The sequence below is a fragment of the Columba livia genome, chromosome 10 (assembly GCF_036013475.1).
Source record: "Columba livia isolate bColLiv1 breed racing homer chromosome 10, bColLiv1.pat.W.v2, whole genome shotgun sequence".
In the NCBI taxonomy this organism is placed as follows: Eukaryota; Metazoa; Chordata; class Aves; order Columbiformes; family Columbidae; genus Columba; species Columba livia.
Genome location: NC_088611.1, coordinates 17,121,422 through 17,142,819, shown reverse-complemented (window position 1 = coordinate 17,142,819; position 21,398 = coordinate 17,121,422). Strand labels below are relative to the sequence as shown.

Sequence of the window (21,398 nt, the reverse complement as noted above, 5' to 3'; positions counted from 1 at the left end):
TGCACTCATTTATACAGAGACAGAGGCACCAACTCTGCAATTCATACAGACAAATGTATTAGTGGTTACATAACGTTGTAACTGACGGAAACTACAGTTAGTTAAACATACTTTGATGCTCCTTTGAGTCATTTAATGGTATTGGGAAGCTCTGCAATTCCAAAACACAAGTGAGAATAGTGGAATACTCCTAAGATTATTCAAATAATACTTGAAAAGTGTATATGGAAGTATATGGCCCAGTTTCTTGTAGTTGCTCTGACTCCCTGATAGAACTGGCATTATCAAAAATATGTGTTACAGAAATCCAGGGGAAATGCAGAAGAACTTCAATTTGTTCTTACAGCCTATAGACCAAAGCATTACCCTTATGTACGTGGTATCACATATTGATAACATCTGTACTGTGTCTATTACATACTTCTCAGAAAGATATCAAAGTCAAATTAATGAAAGCCATAAAAGAAGTTAAAGTCCTTCTGGAGAAACTTTTGGAAGTTTGCAGAGCTCTCTCTTTGTCACCAAAAACTCAGAATTTGAAGGAAATACAACGCGGTTTAGCCAATTCCTGCTTTATTAAAAAAAAAAAAAAAAAGCAGCATTAAGTATTCTATTGTATCAGCAAGTTAATTAGCAGCGACAACTGGACAACAAAAACTACTTCCCTGAGCCTGCATGGCTTCCAGTGATACACAGTACCATCTAACATTAAAGACATAATCTGTTTTCTTGTATGAAATAAGATGGAAAATGTATACTGACCTTACTTACAAAAGCAATTTCACTATGCATTCACATAAAGACAAAAATCACATAATACTGTTTGCTACTAAAGCACTCTGAGAACAAGAAAAATCTGAAGTGCAAAAAACATGAAAAGGGAAATAAAATGACACTGGTGACTAATCATTTAAGACTTGTTAATAAATCACAGACCTCTGAATTACTAAAACCTACTTTACTTAACAAAAGCATTTGTACAAAAGATGTTGCTGAGGGGGGGGGAAGAAAATTTGAACACTTCTCAGGCATTTCCAGGAAGTGATTTATCTATGGGAGCAAAGGTTAAGGGCTCAGAGGAGTAGACGGGTTAATTTTTAATTCAGGAAAGGAGTCTACAGATTCTGTACTACATATGTAGGTAAAAACAACATCAAGGAAGAGAGGTCCCAAGTTTTGACATTTATTCTCATTTTTTTTCTATCCACAGGAGAGACAAAATGCAAAAACATTTTTTTCTGTTTTCTGAAAGTTAAAGGTGTCTAACTAGTAAAATTAAAGGAATGCACGGTTATCCGGATGGCAAACAGTTACACAGAACAATAATCCTCTCCAAGGTTAAACAGAGCAATGAAGAAGAGATGAACAAGGTCTGGAGATGAACCAGACGAAGGAAAAAACACATCCAGCAGCCCTACAAAACGGTACTTGCAATAACAGCACAGGTTAATATCACACTTGAGATGAGACTACACCCAATTTCCCAGAGGGTCTTGTAGTAGATCATAGCCCTACAAAACAGGATTTTTTAAATGAAATTTGGCAAGCGATAAGTCCGTAATAAGCTTTTATCACTTTTCATTCTTTTGAAGGTAAGGGAAAAGAAAAGAAAAAATAAATATCAGATGCCCATGTTTGAGTTATGGCTACTTTGCATTATGCCTACATTGCATGTATATTAAGAGCTTTCTCAAGGACTTCTACCATACCTTTTAATGCACATAATAGACAGGAATGGCTCCCATTAGTAAAATTAAATGTCCTTAATAAAAATGTACTGAAAGGTATCTCTCTAATAAAACAGCCAAACACCCCTCAATACCGACAACCGTTTAAAATACAAAACTACACATGAGATATTACACAAGCCTGTTACTGAACAAATAGCAAGCTGCAGATCCTCTTGGCTCTGATCCTGGTCCTCCACCACCTACACTGGGGACACGTTTTGCTCATCCCCAGGGTTCCTACCTGGTCCATATTCATCTCCTGATTTTCTCCAGGCTCCGCTCATCTAATGTTTGTAACCTATATGATCCTCTTTCTCTTCCTAGCACAGTTTGACTGTTCTCAATCTTCCTCCTGCTCTCTCTGTAGCTGTGCTATATCTTCATCTCCCTCATTCTGAATTCTCATGTACTTATTCTGGGCTCTTTTCTCTCCTCACTTGTTGCTATACGTTCTATCAAATCTACTGAGTTTCTCCTGACTTCTTGAGCAATATCTTAAATCTTCTGAGGTCAGCGGGAACTGGCTGATGAATTCATCGGATCAGAATTTTACTTCTCATGTAAGGAAACACTGCAGAGGGTTTTCTGAATTCCATGATCACTCCAGGGATCTGTGATTAAAATCTCAGAATTTAAGTCCTATATAAATCAGAGCACCATAATCCTTCACACCAACCAAAAGACACATGCCAAACTGCCAACAGTAGAAAGTGTCTCTGGTTTTCCTTTGAGGAACGTTGACTACACAGCTGGAACCATCCAGTTGCAATAAACATACTTATTTTTTGCAAAATGCCAATTATTATTGGATACACAAGTCCAAGTTGTGCTAACAAATGAATAGCTGGAAACATCGTTATGCTTTTGATCAGCAAGATACATAATGACCATCACAAATAAAGTATCTTCTAGAAGACCCCTGGAGTAAAACAGCCACAAGTACAAATATATTTAATGGCAAAGCAGATCTAAAAGCCTCAGACTTTGCTAGAATCACAGAATTACACTATTCACAACAACAAAAGTCAGATTTAACTTGTGCTCAAACCATGTTCTCAGTAAAAGGAATGAAATGAAGTTGCTACTTCGTGACATGGAAGTGTAAAGCCTTTATCTCTTAAAAAAGTAAAACCATTTAACACAGGACATAGTAAGAAGTTGCAAAGTTCTGACTGCAAAGAGGTCTTAGAAATTACATACTAATACTATCTTTACCCACCACCTTGACAACAGTGGTCTACAAGATCTTCAGCAGTACTGTAAAATGTATTTCATTACATTTTTGAAGGCAAATAGATATGGGCAATAGCTCAACTGCTTTTTCAACTTGGACAAAGAAATGCTTTCAAATCTAAAAAGAAAATTAAAAACTTGTGTTCATTAATAGCTTCCACTTTGGGAATTTTGGACTGATTCCTTTTGTGTTACTGTTGCAAATGTCATCCTTCTTTAATGATGGCAAGACTGATGAAAGCATCAGGAAAAAGCAATGTTGGATTTCACTATAAAGAATTCTGGGCTCCAACTGGCACTGGGTTCCCTAACCAGATTAGAGTGAGAGGCCGGTCACAGCAGATGCCCTGTCTCGGTTCATTACTCAACACCTGTTAAACTTGATTAACAGCCCCAGCTAATTATCTGTTAAGAGTAACTCATGCTCTAACAAATCCCAGAGGTCTGAGAAGTTGACTTCATTTACATGTTTGTCTCTTCTCACAAGGTCTCAGTTAAGCATCACAAAAAATGCCTTCCAAAAAAAGAACAATAAAAACCCTTTCTCTAGAATACCATTGAGTACCATTGGCGCCCATATTACTTTATAATTTCAGATGTATACCTGCTGGAAAGCTTTACAACAGGACTTGAAATGCTCAAAGTACACACCTGCCCTGCAATTCAAAACTGTTTCCAAATAAATTGCAATAAACTATAGCCATGTGCCCTGTCACAGATGAAACAGATGTCATGGCAGCCAAACATAAAAATGTTCTAATTTCAAATTCAAAATTCTGTGCTTGGGCAAACATAATTTCCTGAACATAATCTAAAACAAGTGGTATTTCCAGGTGCTGAATGCAACTGAGATACATATTATAAATTCTGCTGCTTAGCAAGGTAGTGTTGAAACTGTCATTCTATTTAGACTAATAATTTACACACCTGTTTCAGTACTTTCCTAGATCTAAAAAAAAAAATCTTATGTTAGGCTCTCCTACCAGTAACTTCTATAGTTGAAGAACCAAGATATTCCAGTTTTGGTGGTTACAATGTTTTGTAGGACACCAATTCCTAACATACATGATGATTTCCACACTCTAAGTGGTCTGTTAATCTGACCACATGATATGCACCATAGATTTTTATTTTTTCAACATTTGTTAGTCTGTTTTGATGAACAAAATTCTGCTGTGGCAGTCATTTTAAAAGCTCTACTGAATTATGTAAATGTTAAATGACAGCACCACAAACACTTAAGTCTCTCCTGCATTCTTCACAAATACTTGTATCTGTGTCCTTCCAAACTACAATGGGATTTCGCTTAGATCCAAAATTCAAAAGAATTATCTAGGTACGAGCCTTATACATGTAGGTGCCTAATTTCACATGCAAGTCTGCTGCAGTTTTATTTTTTTAAAAACAGTGGACCATACAGTGGACCCAGGTTCCAGTATAAGTTGGGGAATGACCTATTACAGAGCAGTGTAGGGGAAAGGGACCTGGGGGTCCTGGTGGACAGCAGGATGACCATAAGCCAGCACTGTGCCCTTGTGGCCAGGAAGGCCAATGGTACCTGGGGTGGATTAGAAGGGGGGTGGCCAGTAGGTCAGAGAGGTTCTCCTGCCCCTCTACTCTTCCCTGGTGAGACCACATCTGGAATATTGTGTCCAGTTCTGGGCCACTCAGTTCCAGAAGGACAGGGAACTGCTGGAAAGAGTCCAGCGCAGGGCAACAAAGATGCTGAAGGGAGTGGAGCATCCGCCGTGTGAAGAAAGCCTGAGGGAGCTGGGGCTCTTTAGTTTGGAGAAGAGGAGACTGAGGGGTGACCTCATTAATGTTTACAGATATAAAAAGGGTGAGTGTCAGGAGGATGGAGCCAGGCTCTTCCCAGTGACAACCAATGATAGGACAAGGGGTAATGGGTTCAAACTGGAACACAAGAGGTTTTGCTTAAATTTGAGAAGGAACTTCTTCTCAGTGAGGGTGACAGACACTGGACCAGGCTGCCCAGGGAGGTTGTGGAGTCTCCCACTCTGGAGACATTCAAACCCGCCTGGACACCTTCCTGTGCAACCTCATCTGGGTGTTCCTGCTCCATGGGGGGATTGCACTGGATTGCACTGGAGCTTTCCAGGTCCCTTCCAATCCCTGACATTCTGTGATTCTGTGATACTGCACTAAATCACTGAAGACACAGCCTAAATACAAGACTAAAAGCAGTGTACATGCTTTTCCTTTGGACATCTTAAGAGTACTCTTCAGATACAGATTATATTATCCTGACTTGCTGCATATTCTACATCTCTTCCCTTATAATTGTACTAAACATTTCAGTAACTTGAAGGAGTGTCAGCTTTAGTGCAATCTCTTTATTCAGTCAATGAGCGAAGATAACATTATTTTGTAGACATTTTACCATTTGTAAAATCCACTAAATGGAAGTAGACATGACAATTTTAGGTCATGCTCACAAAAGTGAAAAAGACAGTCATTTTCATAAGTCCCAGTATTCCCCTGCTAACTGCCTTCTAGAGAAACCGACACATTCCAATTTTGATGTTACATTGGCACGCTATACAGCTGTACCGTGAATGGAAAGGAGAGGTTTAAAACTACATTGTTAGTATCATTTAGGGTTAATGATCCATGAAATCTCAAAGACAAATCATCTTAACTTGTCCTAATGACAGAAGAAATTTCTGCATCTAAGAAGAAACTTCTCAATCCATTCATGTGAATTTTAAGACAACACGTGTAAAATCTAATAAAAACAAACAAACAAACAAACAAACATGTAAATCAGGACAAATATACAGTAAGTGGAGCACAACAAAAGAGCTAAAAACATGCTTTGATCTCAAAATATGCAGTTTTTGCCCCCGCAATACCAGCTGATCTAAAGACTGACCTTTGTACAACCATTATATCGCTTATGATTACTCTAGCATTTCTTTAGTATTCTAAACATTATATCCAATCATTTTTACCTGTTCTATACTCCTTTTATGCATTCCATCCCCTGATACTATTGGAATTGACCCAGTTACAATCAGGACTCTTCTACTTTTGTTTGTGCCTTGTGCGCATTTTTCAGGGCATGAAATAAATGCTTAAAATGGGCTGGAAGGAAGGGCAAACAAATAAAGTCACTGTATTTATAGTTATTTTTGCTTCTTTTAAAGAAAAAAAATTCTACATTTCTGATATTATAATTTTCCATACCAGCTAAACAGATAGAGAACAGTTAAAGAATCTGGATTTCTTCTGTAAATTCGAAACCATTGCTACTTTAGCCTTTCCCCATTCCTCTTTTCCTCTCCTATCTTTTGGAGTAATAGCATATGAAAGGCTCTAACATAAGAGGGAAAATAAATCACACTATCAGAAAGCTATATGTTTTTGTATTTCTTCTAGACTTCCTAACAGCCACCACTATTAGCATCATTAAAATACTTTTTCTTCAGACTATCGTTTTCAGCTTAATATTCCTATTTTGTCTTTTTGCCTATCCATAGTACCTTACATATAAATATATTAACTAGCAAACTCTTAGATAAATTCTGTTCCTTGGTTAGATCTACACTGCACTTGTTATTATTCTCTTCCTTTATAAGCAGCATCTTGTACATTGCTAATTTTCCCTTTCTTGTATCACATCACTATGTAGGATTGTGATTAATATTTCAGATCCTGATATTATCAAATATTAGCTATTTCAATTATGGAACACTTGATGTCCCTTCAAAAATGAAGCATTTTTTCTCGTGCTTCCAGCTTGTAGTTAGAGAAGGGAAGATTTTATGGATTGTCTGTGAATACAGACATTACACACATTCATTTCACACCTACAGCAATGTTTTTGTGACAGTGCATGATACTCCAAGACGTGTTTCTTTCAGAAACAACAGATCATAGATACATAAAAAGATGCAATTTCAAGCTCTAGAGGTAGGAGTGAAATTATCATGCCACCAGTCTAATTGTCACCTTTTATTTTACCTCCTACAACCAGGTTCCCATTCAAAATGCATTCATTAGCTAGCCTGACAAAGACATCGTCGTACTCCTTGTCTCTTTCCCTTCCTTTGTTTCTTTAAAAAAAGTTGGCAAGCATTAAGTCATTATCCTTGATTTTGAATCATTAGAAACTCTTCTTTTTATCCTCATATTTTTGCAAATACTAATGGTTACACAGCATATATATCTCTCTATAAATACACAAAGGTGTGAAATAGTCTATAGTGGTAATAGCGAAATAGAGAAAGCTCTTTTTTCATCATTATTATGCCTCTGTGAAAGAAACAGCAGCAATTTTATGGACAATATTCAACTTGAATCCATAGCAGAAACAAGCAAGAAATGGTCATGCCAGGAAAGTTGTCTTGTAATCCTCCAGTTTACCTTTCCACATTACATGAGACTGATATATCTTGAATTTTAAAGAAAGAGAGAAAAATAAATTTACCTTTTCCACTGAAAAGGGTTTAAAATTTGCTTTTGATTAGGGATCATGACAAGTTTCTGCACCTACAGATGTGACACAACAAAGGGAAAATGGCAAACAGCAGAATAAAGATGTTGGTTTCAAAGAAAGTAAAGACTAATAAGGATCACGCTGATTTAGTTGGAGGACAGAACTAGTAGAAAGAAAAAAAGCAGTTCATTAGTAAATACATATATTCATAAAGCAGGAAAAACTGACAAGGATACTCTGAAAAATAGTTTAATGCTGCCAGGGTTGGGGTGTTTTTCATTTTCAGAAAAAGCGCCCTCATTTCCTTTCACAATTTTGAAAGTTGTCATTTCTGGAGGATCAGATCTTCCTAACTCATGCTGGCAGCAAAAGCAACACTGATAGCTGTTCCGAGTACAGTTTATCTAATGCCTCAGCCTTGCAACGTGATGGGATCCCTCAAGTGCTACTGTATCCTATTGGAAAGGCTGATTTACCCTTTCAGGAAACAGAACAAAGAAAAACTCGCAGAAAAAATACAATAAAATGGGCTGCAAACAACAGTCAGGGAGGAGGAAAATAATAAAGTTTCTTTAACAAAAATGAATAGTGAGGAAAATGACCTACAGGTCCCTAACATGAGTCCCAATCTTTGTGAAGAATCACACTCCGCTGAAAGCAGATGTCCTTCACATCATTCTTTCAAAGCATCAATTTTGGAGGGGCCAACAGCAAAGCAATTGCAAGCTCAGGAAAATCAAATATGTTTATTTTACCTGAGTGAAAATCATATATACCCATTTCAGTAGGCAAGGTGTAAGCCTGGTTACAAATAGGAAGTGGCAAACAAAGGAGTTACCAAAAACAAACAACCCCAAACCAAACACAAACCCCGCAACTTGTCTCAATACTAAAAACAGCTGTTCCATGAGGCACAAGCAGCAGTTAGAACTAATCTACTGCAGAGGAGGCACGGTGTGCCTCTAACAAGAGGACCTAAATGCTACAGGACAACATAAAATAAACATACAATTTAATATATTATATGCACACGTTATTGTGTTATTGAAAACAAAGGGTATTTTTCCTAAATAATCTAGATAAACTCTAAATGCTATTAAAACCTGTTGAAGAAACAGAAACTTCACTGAATGGACCATATAGTTAGAAAAGTCATGAACTCAGAGCAAAGCGGACAAAGCTGTCTAAGATAAAAAGATGATGGAAAACCACTAACAAAGACATTAAAAAAAGCCACCAGAATATGCTTACCCCACCGCAGTTATCTACAAAAGAGGACCAAAATAATCAGATAATTCATAAAACCCAGCCCGCTCACTTTAAGCTTTTAGCACTTTTTTGAAGATGTGCCTGCTCATCTTAACAGCATCCTCTTTTTGCAGTTGCAATATATATAACCACAAGCAGCAAAACAGTAATCCAGCTGAAAAACAGAAAATATTCTCTTTTGCCCATGGGCACCCACAGGAGATGAAAACAAGAAATCTACTCTATATCTATCCTAATTTCTATGTCTAGTTTTAATCAATGGTACTTCTGCAAAAATATAATTATTAGGAATATCACCACTTATCACTTGCCTTCTATATATGAAGAAGGTGCTTGTGCAGACAGAGGCATTTTTGGTTTATTTTGATTGTTTCACACTTCTATTGAGGTTCAGGTTGCAGCAGCTGGCATGTGGCTTCTTGCCAGGCCCACAAGAGACTGACATGCAAGCCATAAACACCTTCTGCTACTTAACACCAAACTTAACATACAGAATATAAAAATGTGTCCAAAAGAATTGAAAACTCCTTATATTTTGATGGATGTTAGGGTAAACTGGTAGGTTAAACAATTCCAGGAAAACTGCAGCCACACATAATGTGCTGCATCACTCTGGAAATTATCTCCATCACATCTACCCTTGCTTTGAAAAGCTTTCTACTTGAGACCAGCTCTCTTCTTCCACAACCAAAGTGTCAGATGACATAACTTGTGGAAGCACAAATATTTATATGTGCTGGGATTCTAGATATCATTTTTACCAAAATAATCTTCTTAAACCATGCAACTTACTTAATAGCTATATATGCATCATTTTCTACTGCTGAACTGTAGTGCACAGAGCAAACTGTTATTCTGTATTCAATGTACCATGTCCATCATTTGATTTTTTTCCCTTTGCTCTAGTCTTTTCATACAAAACTTTCATTTATGCTTAACATATTTTATGTTTACTTTAAAAAAAGCTGCATCCATATTTTGTCACTTAAACTTTTATGAAGAATAATGCACATGTACAACTCAAAATATCAAAGTAAACAAACATTTTAATTTACGTGGGCAAGGATGCATGAAGGCAAATGCCTTTCACAACTTGATAAAGGTAAATTCACTCTTTTGGAAACACTTTATAATGATGATAAATGAAGATGTAGAAAACATTTTTGAAGTAAACTGAGTGACTGCACATCCTCATACATTGATGTAATTATGTCTTCCTTTCTTTTTTCTGATAGAAGCAGACTTGATTATGGTCAGCATGTAAGTTCCATCCTTTTTTTTAAAGTACCTTTGATATTGTCTAGCACACAGCACTGAAAAACTGCACTTGGGCATTGCTTCTGAGACTATCTTGGATTTCAGTATTGCAACATACAGGTTTAAATACAGACAGTATGGTTACTGGTTTGCTTTCTTGGAAGAAGGAAAAAAAAGACAAGATTCCATGTTTCCCATCACAAAGTACATCAACCCAAAATACTGTTACTTGTGGCACAAGCGATCTGCTGGAGGTTGCTCTGCCGTGTGTTCCACTGTGAACAGGTTCATTGCAAATAAGCTGTGTCAAAAATCAGTTAATGGTTTGATAATAAGAAGAATAGTGTGAATAACTGATGTTTCTAGTTGAATATTTAAACTCAGAAGTTAAAAAAAAAAAAAAAACACCACCACACACACACAAAAAAAAACCCCACCACACACTAAAGAACCTCAAACTGGTTTTGATTAAGCTGTTCCATTATTTACCTTGTTTTTCCCCATTGGACTGCAATGAAACAGCACAAGATTTTCTCAGCTCAGCACAGGATGGTTAATTCAACCTGACATAAAATATTTATTGTGGGTATCTATGAGAAAAGCAAATAGAAAACAAGAGTATGCTTAAAAAAAGTTGAATGTAGAGCCAGTTCCCTTTTAACGGTACAGTTCAGCACTTAAAATGCCCCTCCAGAGAGCTCAGAGATCTGGGTTCATTCTCCTCCTCTTAACCCTCCTGGAGATGTATTACGGGACACTCTGCTGGTGGAGTCTTCACAGTCTCACAGTTGATGCTGTTCTACTGAATTCACTAAAGCAAGGCTGGTACTCCAAGAATCCTCCACAGAGTAAGTTATTCTCTCTCCTTAAATGATTACTTCAGTATTTCAAGCCAAGCAAACACCTCCAGAAGGAATCAAAGGTGCTCAAATACTCATGGTATTTACCTATTATTGTACTCAGCCCAAGGAAGGGATTTGTGCTCTTCTTGCAGCCGTCTTGTAAAACCATCCCCAGAAATGGTCTGAAGCACTTGCAAGTATAGCATTGTATAGCTCCAACTTATCATATATGGATTTTCAAAGAGAATATACACACAATCTTATTAAACCAAAAGCATAAAGTAAACCACTGCTTAGTATAGATTTATTTAGTAGCAATGTTTTTTCTGCCATTACTGAAGGACTTGAGAAGCTACAAGAGGTTATAAATATGTATATTCATAGACAGAAAAACAAGTAATGAGTAAAATACGCATATTTATGCACACTGCAAAGCCCTAATTCGGAAAACACATGAAAGGAAATTGTTACAACACGTATCTTCTAAAGATATTGACACCATTTAACAACTTTGTTACTTTTATGTTAAGCCAAGTTCCGGAGCTAGAAGACTATTTTCTGACTTGCATCCATTCATTTGTTCAAACAAAGGTAAATTTAATAACTGACCATTTTAAAATGTTTTATGTGTGGCAGTTGAGAGTTTTGGGCACTTAAAGCATAAGGACTTGAAAATACTTCTGAAACTTTTTTGCAGATACAGTTAAGACTGTCTCATAATTCCTCACGACAGAGTCATTTTATTTAGCTTGTCCTGCACATTTCTTTGTAGAATACAGCTTGACGAGTAGCATCATATGTTATTGTATATTCATAGAAAAAAAATTGTCTATATGTAAAACTATAGCAGCAAATAAAATTTGGGACTAGCAATTTGTAAGAGATAAATGCAGATGCTCTTCTCAAAGACAATCACATCTGCAGAAACTACCCAACCTCATTCAAAGATTACAAAAAGCACACAGAATTACTTAGAGCTAAGGGACACAATACGAGCTTTCAACTAATGTGCTCCTACACCCTGCTATTTCTTCAATATTCCCAACATGGAGAACAGTTAATTGCCAAAAAATATTTGATTAATGTTTCATTATTTGTACCAAATAAATACAACACAGACAACAATATCCTAGTTACCATCTAACAAAATGGTCTCTAGATGAGCCCTCTGGTTTTCTGCTTTGAAAACAGGCAACAACGCTGGGAAAAGGAAAAAGGGAAACACAGGACTTAGATTCTAACTGGAAATCATTTTCCTTTGTTATCAAAGCTATAAACTTTACATCTTGCCTACACAGTATCATCTTGTAACTCAATCAAGTATTTTTATGACACTCTAGATCAATTATTTTAATTTAAACTTGTTCTACAGCATCTTGTTCTTTCAGTGCCCCATGTAATTTTGTCCTCTAGTATTTACACAAACAGAAAATAGAATTGAAGGTTTAGATTTTCAATATTGCAACAAGTTGAGTAACTTATATGCAAAGCAATAAAGGGCTTGAGCCATTATGAATATACTGAACAAACCCTACATAAGGGAAAGACTCTTTCAAAAACTATGGGTTTTCAAGCAAGCAAAGACGAGGCATGTGTGTCAGAACTATTGCTGTTTCACAAATGGAAAAAAACTAAGCACTGGGAATGTAAATGAAATAATCTGAGGTCACACAGGTACACAACAGAAACCAAGTACCATGCTGATATTTTTCCAGAAACATTTTCCCTATCAACATGATGATGATAGTTCGCTGCATGGTGTTTTGAGCAGTCACTGTGCATGTACACACACAATGGCACTCTTCCCCTCTTTCCACACCCATGCATGCTGATCCCTCTGAACAAATAAGCTCAAAGTGAAATCTGGCCCAGATTACTCTGTCTGGCTGCTCTCCCCACACTGCGTGTTAAATATCCCAGAGACTGCAAGAACTTACTAGGGAAAGAAACCTAAGCAGATATTTGCTGCAGATTGACTTACTGTCCAACATGCACACACAAACTAGAATGCGCTTTCTGCAACAAACAGATTAAAGCCAAGTTTCATTGTTGTATATACTCTACTTTGCAAAATGGACAATTTGGATACATTCACTAATCAAATTATTTTATTCTACTAGTAAATATGATTCACATGCCAATTCTAAAGAAGCAGGTACAATTGTATTACACAACCCATTCAGGAGAACTAAGCTTTACAAAAAAATCTATCACTTTTTAACCAATTACTGCTTAGAGTACCAAGCCTACACAAAAATGCTCAAGATTCAGTCATATTCCTCAAACTACCAATTTTTAGATTTTAGACTATAATAAGCTATTTAACTTTACAGTTCTAATACCTCACTGGAAGTGAAGGCACTCTTTATACAGCAAGTACCAGAATTAATGGAACCAGACCTTTCTAGTATCAGCCCCAAGGGAACAGGCCCATCCCTGCAACCCCAAAGTCTTGTGAAAAAAGACTTTAAAAGCATTTGAACATTTGCTCTTCAGTGAAGAGCTATTAAAAACATGCTGTACATTTGCATGTGAATCATTATCCAGCTGAATTCTCCTTTAATGCCTAACACCATTGTTTCCAAGCAGCTGGCATTTAACCAACCTTTTCAGGTATTTTGGAGAACAGGCTACGTGGTAAATAAGTTTCTTTTCCCTATTATAAAAGTTTGGCGACCTTTTCTTTGATTACCTCCTGCACCTTGGATGCCAGCGGTGGGAAGGAGCAGCTCACTGGGTATCTCTGTCAGAAATCCCTCTGCCTTTGATGTGCAATAAAGCCAGCTGAAAAAGTGCCGTTTCAATGTTCTCAGTCAAATAACATCACCATGAAGTCTCCATATGTTGAGGTTTGATGCTTCCACAGCTCTTAGTATTAACATAAAAGGGTTTGCTCTTTTCTTACAGAAGACACACGGGTTTTTCCTCTTCACACATCTCTCATGAGATTCAACCGCTTGTATGCTGCCCTCACCACACGTGCCCATGGGTGGAGAAATCCTGCGTACTACTTCTACTGTCACTGAAAACTGGCCAAAACCAGGGAGAATTTAATCAATTGGTAAAAGTGTACCTTGAGATAAGGACTGCAGTACCAAACATAAAACCACTTAAGCTTCTTTGTCCGGTTGAGAGCTCAGATACCAAGAGAATTAGTGGTGGAGAAAGGGAAACAGAGGAGTTAAATGTGAAGACTTTGCAAAGGATGAGTGAAGTGAAAACTGGTCAGAGAAAAAAAGAGACTATCTAAAGTGAATGGGACAGGAGGATTGCACAGTATCTAGAAAAGAGCAACAGAAACTAGATGTGCAGGGTGTGATGCAAAATAAATTACTTTGGATTTTTGCTCATTGAATATTCCTCAGTTTGGTGTAGCCCTGATTTGCAAAATTACTCCTTTTCTTCTGCAAATAAAACAAGATATCAACTTTTTATGCTACAAAGCTACATAAAACAGCTCTGAAAAATCATGGCACAGATCAGGCTCCCCAAATTAGCTGATGTTTATGCTCATTGTTCCTCAGCTCCAAATGCATAAATGAGAATAAACACCATCACTTCATTTGCCAGAGGAGACAGTGTGAGTAGAACGTCATTACATTTGTGAAGTTAATACATACAGTTGTGGTAAGTATCACAGGAAAGTCCATAAAGCAAATAATACTGCAGATAGAAGTGTATAAAAACTGGGGCCATGCAGGGAAGCAAAACCCTTAACAGCTGCTCCTGAAGGGAGCGCCACCCTCTCTGCATACTGAGAGATGCAGAGATCTTAAAGAAAATTTAGGATCATGTAATTAGAGATGGCACATATACACAGGAAGGAAAAAAACCTGTACAAATTATCTTAATTGTGGTATTTCCTAACTCCTGACTGGCATTGTAATGTCAGTTGTGTTCTAGGTTTTCTGTATTTGTAGGGCCATAGAGGAGATTGAGTTGTCCTGGAAGGATAACACTTCTCTCCCTTGCAGACTTCATTAGTTGGGGCTGGACTTCACATGGCATGACAAGCTCTGTCCAGCAAATAAAACCTGTGTTATTTTGCTTTGTAATAATAGCAGCTTTACTCAGTCTAAAGAAAAAGCACTGTTATTAAAGTGATTTACAGGTGGACAGATATGCTTGCATTGACTGTATTGGAACAAGATCATTGCTGCTGAGATTATAATTAAAGCTTTCAAAGTCAACATGGAAGAAAAAATGACTCTTAAGCAGTTGTCATTTTGGGAAAATAATGATGGGATTGTCATAGTTAAATGAAACATTGTTAAATACAGGAGTGATTTCCAAGAACAGTGCATTTGTGTGTCAAATTTTAAAGTATACTCTGTAAGGATATCATGCGAAGTAGAAATAATCATGGCAAGAAAGGAAAACAAGTTGAAAACAAGCTCAGACATGCAAAAGTGGATTGCAGCTGGCCCTGAGGGAAGGCGTTTTGGTGACATGGCAAGTGCTTTTCCAACATGTGCTATCTGTGGCTGCAAAATGAACAAAGCAAGGGAATGCTGATAATCTGACTGCAAGCTTGTTGCTCTTGATTTGCTATGAAGGAAGAAACTCCTTTTTAGAAAGGAAAAAAAAAAAAGAGAGGGAGTGTACACCACTGGAACTATTTTATTTTGGATCTTTTTGTAAAATATGTTGCCATTGGTGTTAATTGGAAGAACAGAAACAAAGGGATAAGGGAGAGCATTGAAGAAACAGGGAAAAAAGTCTGTATTTTAAATTAATGCTTATATTTTAAGAATGGAAATAATAACAAGGTGGAAAAAGACCATGAAACACTAAGACTATCAGATCAGTCTGCTAGTCTGTATTATCTGTAACACACAACTGAAACCACACACTTATAACTCTACACATCTTCCCTACAGCCATACAAGAAGGTTCTTGACAGGATGAATAGCAATGTAAACCTTGCTTTGACATCAAAGGCCAAATATATTTGGAAGCATCACACCAGAAGCTGTCTCTGGAACCTGCAGAGGGGGAACAGAGGTGCTTTCATATTGTTGAACCTGTTCTTCAAGTGAATAATGAGCTTCTGTACGAGAGTACTCAAAGTACAAATTTAATTAACTACAGTTTGAAAAAATGGAAAGTTGCTGCCAGCTTCCCCCAGTGCCCCACCAAATACTGTGTGGCAGGTAATGCTGCCAAAAACAACATCTCTTACAAAGCATTTCCACATTTTTACAAAGTGTATTCTTGAAGTAAGATTACGGCATTTGTCTAACCCCCAAATTCTCTCTCTCTCCACCCCCAATACATACAGTGTCAGCATCCTGAAGAATATGTCTGTTGAAACACCTAATTCCCGACAAGTGGCACCTTCACATATGAATTTATCTTTGCTTCTTCTGCTAGTGAGATATGGTTTCTGTTTGTTCAGAACCACCACACACTGCCTGGATACAAGCTGCTGCTTAAGATAAGCTGACTGTAATTTCAGTATACTGTGGTATATTTCTTGCCCTAGAATAACCTGACTTTTTAGCAGCTGGATGTATGCCAGTTTCTAATTGTTTGTCTTTAGACTGCTGGCTTTCTTCTAATTATTCTCATCCTGGGATACTTGGCTCATCTCATTTTGTGCTAAATATTTCTCTTTATAATCTTTATTGCCTTCTTGTATAACTAGTATTTTCACTATAAAATATGAAGCAGTCTTTGATTATTCCAAACCTGGCCTTCAAAACCTTTTTAAGTTTTAAAAGGCCATGCTATCTCATTTTCCTTCCTTTTAGCCAATAGGCATTTCAGGGACTTTTTGCCATTTGAAACCTGCAGATCTCTCTCATCTAATATGTTACTCGGACACTTTACAAGGAACCTGAAAAACCTTGGTTTTTTCTGCAGTATCAGTTGTCCGCTTTGCTGCTGCATTCTAGTAAACAAAGACATCTTCCTGGCACTTGGATTATAAATTGTCTTTCCATAAGAACTGGTGTGTCTCTGCCTTTCAAATCTGGTAGGGTAAAGATGTTTTCTTTCCAGGCCTTTCTTTATATGTGCAAAGCTCCACTTATATAAAGGTCAGGGGACAATGGGCATTTACTGTTCATACATACCACCATTAAAAGAACTATCTGCAATTTGTGTATGATTTGTACTCTCATCTTTTTGGGACAGGAACATCTTTTGTTCTGTGTCTATGTTGTAATTAGTGTAATAGCACTCCTGATTTCCAGGCTGGGTCCCTAGGAGCTCATGTCCAACAAATATATACTATTATTAAGCTCGTGGAAAGGATCAAGCTTTTTTAAAAATGCTATTATTCTGTTGGCTTGTTGTGCTAGTTAATAATTTGGCATCCTGTTCACCCTGTCCACTATACAAATGAAAACTAGACATCCCAAGAGGTCAATTATAGACAGAGCTATGGTTAGCTAACAGTAGTCTTTAAGGAATCAAAGCGACCTGGTATTTTAACTTATTAGGTAACTTTTCTTCTTGATGAGAATTGCAGCAGATACTTTATGCACTTGGAAATATAAAAACATCGTAGATAAATTTTAAACCATCTCTTTGCCTTCCAGAGTAAGCACGTCTGCTAAAGAAATTAACAGTTTTTATTCATTTTTTAAACCCAAACTATTTATTAATTTATATATTAATTTATGCTAAAAATAGCTCCTTATTATGTTCCATGCATAATAAGGGAGAGTCTGTCTCAAAAAGGTTACAATTTAATGAGTACATTTTTAAAAAAACATGGAAAGGAAGTGAAACAATTATTCTGTCCTAGTATATGGAGAAACTGAGACAGAGGCTTAGATTGTGCCTAATTAGCAATCCTGCTGCTTTAGGCTCACTCCATCATCCATGGAGAAATTGGCACTTCTACCACTGCGTCATTTAAGAACCCAAGTGAAATGTGAGTTCTTGGAACTTCTACCACTGTGATTATAGTTTCACTATTGCTAAAACAGAAAATGAGGCAGGAAGAGGCAAAAAAATCTTTTCAAGGGCAAAGATGGTCACGGGAAGACCTGAGACTTGACCTCGTGTCTGCTAAGATTCAATGCAGCTTTTAATCCTAACTTACAACTTGATTCTAAGCCTACTGAATTCAGCAGTCAGAATCTCATGAGCAACAAAGATGAAATCTATTAAAAAAAACAAAGCCACACAGTTACTCATTGCATATGATGAATCCAACCGTAAGGGTGTCTCTCAGTATCTTAAGATTTAATGATAGTACAGTAGTAATTAATCGCAAGCCTCCAGAATTTTCATTCAAGGAATATGGTTGCTTTTAAAAACATTTCTGCAAAGTGAAAAGATCTCAACTGAGGGAAAAAAAAAAAAAAAACACATGTGTATTTATAGCTCTCAAGGTACATCTTCTTTTAAAACACATGCCTCTTTTTGTAAAACTAAGCAAATGAGAGCACAGCACGGACAATAACAGCCACATTACACTGCTGTACTGGCTTAAAAAAACCCACATATACTGTATTTCACAGCAAAAACTCACAGCAACACATAACATTTCTCTATAGTGATTACAATATAAAACAGTAAAAGTATGTATTCACGTAAAAATGAAGTAGCTTAATCCCATATTTAGGCCCCTAAAAGTACTGAGAAAAAACTAAAAGAACAAGGTTACTGTAACTCCTACATGTTCGTTAGAATCAAAGAGAGAGATCAGAAGGTATGGCAAACTAATGATTGCATTATCAAACTATTTTAGAAAAGTATTTGTAACTTACATAGTTCACACAAACTTCAAGGGGTTTTCTAAGTTTTGCGGTTTGAAAATAAACTCAAAGCAATCCCTCTAGGAAATGTTGAAATGGAATTAAACATCATTATCAAGATTTTGACACTTTGCCCTCCAATGATCCAAATTACAGAAACAGAACTGTGTACATAATGATGTAATTACATGCAGTCATGAAGGGTTTAATTACTGGATGCCTGAGTGAGCTTTTTTTTTTTAATTGAGGGCACTGTTAGAATTTTCTTACTTCTATACCTGACTGATTTTAAGTATATTTATAGCACAGTCCTAGATTACAATGTAAGCATATAGAAATTAATTCCTTTCTGAAGCAGCACAACACAAACAAAAAGAAAGTATGCATTAAATGATACTTAGCGCTCCTTTTTCATCTTGGAAAATATGGTCTGTGGTCAGACAGAACTATGAAAGGCCTTCATTAGAAATTAATATTCACTGAAGTAATTCTGAAGCTGTGGTTGGATAATCAGCTGCATCTTTAGTGCCTCAACACTCCTACAGCCTATCCTTAGCTTTCACATTGTTTTACACGAAAAGCGTGACACATCTGATGTACAAAGCATGTTCCCCCGAGGACTGCACTGGACTGCAAAGAAAGCTTCAAACCCCGTTTTCGGACACACTGATGCAATGGTGCTCACTGAATAACTAACCTGTAAAGTTATTTACATTTAAGAAACACATGAAGGATTCAGTGGGCGGCTCCACACAGCACTGTGGGGAGGTTCTGCTGGCAAGCGAGGGCTTGTTCCAAGGTACATTTGTAAAAGATTGTAACTTGGATCACACCGTTAGAGTCAGGCAATAACAGTTTTCTGTAGGATTTTCCTGCACTTCAGTAGTCACATTCGATCTATAAATGAACTTGACAATCTTTATATTTTTTTAAACCTTCTCGTTAGTGTTTCCACTGGATTAGCCAAGCCCAGTGAGAAATGCATTTCATAAAATTGCCTAAGGTACGTGAGACAGAAAGGAATGAACTGCATGACATTGCAAAGCCAGGAGGGAGCAGTAAACTGGTTGTCCTTCATTAAGGAAAAGCCAGTGGGGTTTGTCGATGAGAAAGGGAACTAAAAGCAGGTCTTGGACTTTCCTTTAGAAAGCAAGCAGACAAATACACTTCTTAACACCTTTGTACTCTCACACTCTGCATTATAAAGATACCATTAAAAGTCTTGTTTCTCCTAAATATCTGCAAGATACAATTAAATCTCCAGTATGTGTAACTCATTAATTAATAATTCACAACCATGTCCCATACACTAAAAATAAATCCTTGCTCATCTAACCATCCAAAAATGTCACACAAAAATGTTAAGAATCTGCAACTGTACTGAGGATCCTGCACCTGCAAATAATTTTAAAATCTCCTTTTGGTGGTGAAGTGTCCCACCGAACAGATGAACATTTGCACCCACATACAACCCTCATCTATCCCATGAACCCTACACAGTTCGCAGCAGCTGTCCCAAGTTCCACACCTGTCAGCAAGAGGACTACACAACAAGGACCCATGCTGGAGCAGAGCTGCAGAGCAGGTGGAGGGCAATTTAAACCCTAACCCAATAAGAATATTTTTTATTTTATTCTAAGCTTGCTTTTGCCCTCAAGCCAATTCTCATTATTAAATGAAATCGATTCACCATTCTGTAAGAGGGAATGTGCACTGCCAAAAGGGAAAGCACCCAACTTTGCTGACCGGTAAATTGTCCACAAACTTCTGCAGAGGAACAATTTTTGTTGAAAACAACATAAATTTTCTGTTCTTTATTAAAACAAAAAGACACCTTATATAACCACTGCTAAAGCCATGCTTCTATTAATATCAAAACTAAAATACCTTTGAGGCTGCAAAGAAGGCAACTCCGATTGTTTTGAGAAGCATTACAAAAAACTTAAAATTCAGAAACATTCCTCAGGCTGGAATCACTTCAGACCTGCACAGTTAAGAGTACTTTCTGTACAACAAGAAGTCCTTTTTCCTCCATATCATTAGTTCTTTACATTCCAGCAATAATTTAAGCACTGCCCTGTCTAGTAATTAGCTTTAAATGTAATCACAAGTGCAGCAGCACCTTGAAAATACATCTGCGAGGGAACAGGCATCTCAAAATTCAAACTATAATTTTAAGAGGAGGAGGATGGCAGCGGCAAGGCAGATGAAGGAATGAGCATTGCCACCCCCCCACGCGCCACTGGCACAAGTTATGTCTCAGCGTTCCACTTGATAGTTTCAGCCCATTCACTGGAGTTACTGCAGGACATGTTGGAATAACTAGTGGTACATCACATGGAAATGCAGATGATAACTCACGTCAGCTCCACTGGGGCGTGCTTTTAAAACATACTTTAAGACAACACTAATTGCAGAGAAAACCCTATTTGCTTTACATTTTTTTCCAAGGGTTCAGCTGTTTATCTCCCCGCAGATCCAAACATTTACTGTACTCTGAGAGTTCACTGTGCTCCCGCAATTAAATTAATGGCTGCAGCAACAGCAAGAAATCCTTTAAACCCCTGTGGGCTTGTTCCTTTGATTAGACTAGATCAGTGAAGCTACAGCTATTTGCAGGCAGATTAGATAGGCTAGGTTTTATTGCCATTTGCACTAGAGATTGAAAGGTCATGTTTGTTGACATCTTACCAAAACCCATCTGTGAAAGTTTACTTTTAAAGTTATTCTTCAGGAATATTTTTAATATTTAAAGAGTACCATATGGATCTAAGAACAAGAAGTGACCTAACCACAGCAGTACAAAGCAGAGAACTCCGCTTTGCCAGCCAGCAGCAGAACATATCTAACACCCGCACATATACTTTATCTTCTCTAAAAGCAAAGTTTGAACAAA

The 21,398-nt window shown here is 37.2% G+C and overlaps 1 protein-coding gene across 2 annotated transcripts in view; it reads right to left on the bottom strand.

Moving 5' to 3' along the window:
- The window catches only part of FHIT (fragile histidine triad diadenosine triphosphatase), a 537,196-nt gene that overhangs the window by 347,497 nt on the left and 168,301 nt on the right, over positions 1-21,398 (bottom strand). The window lies entirely within an intron of this gene.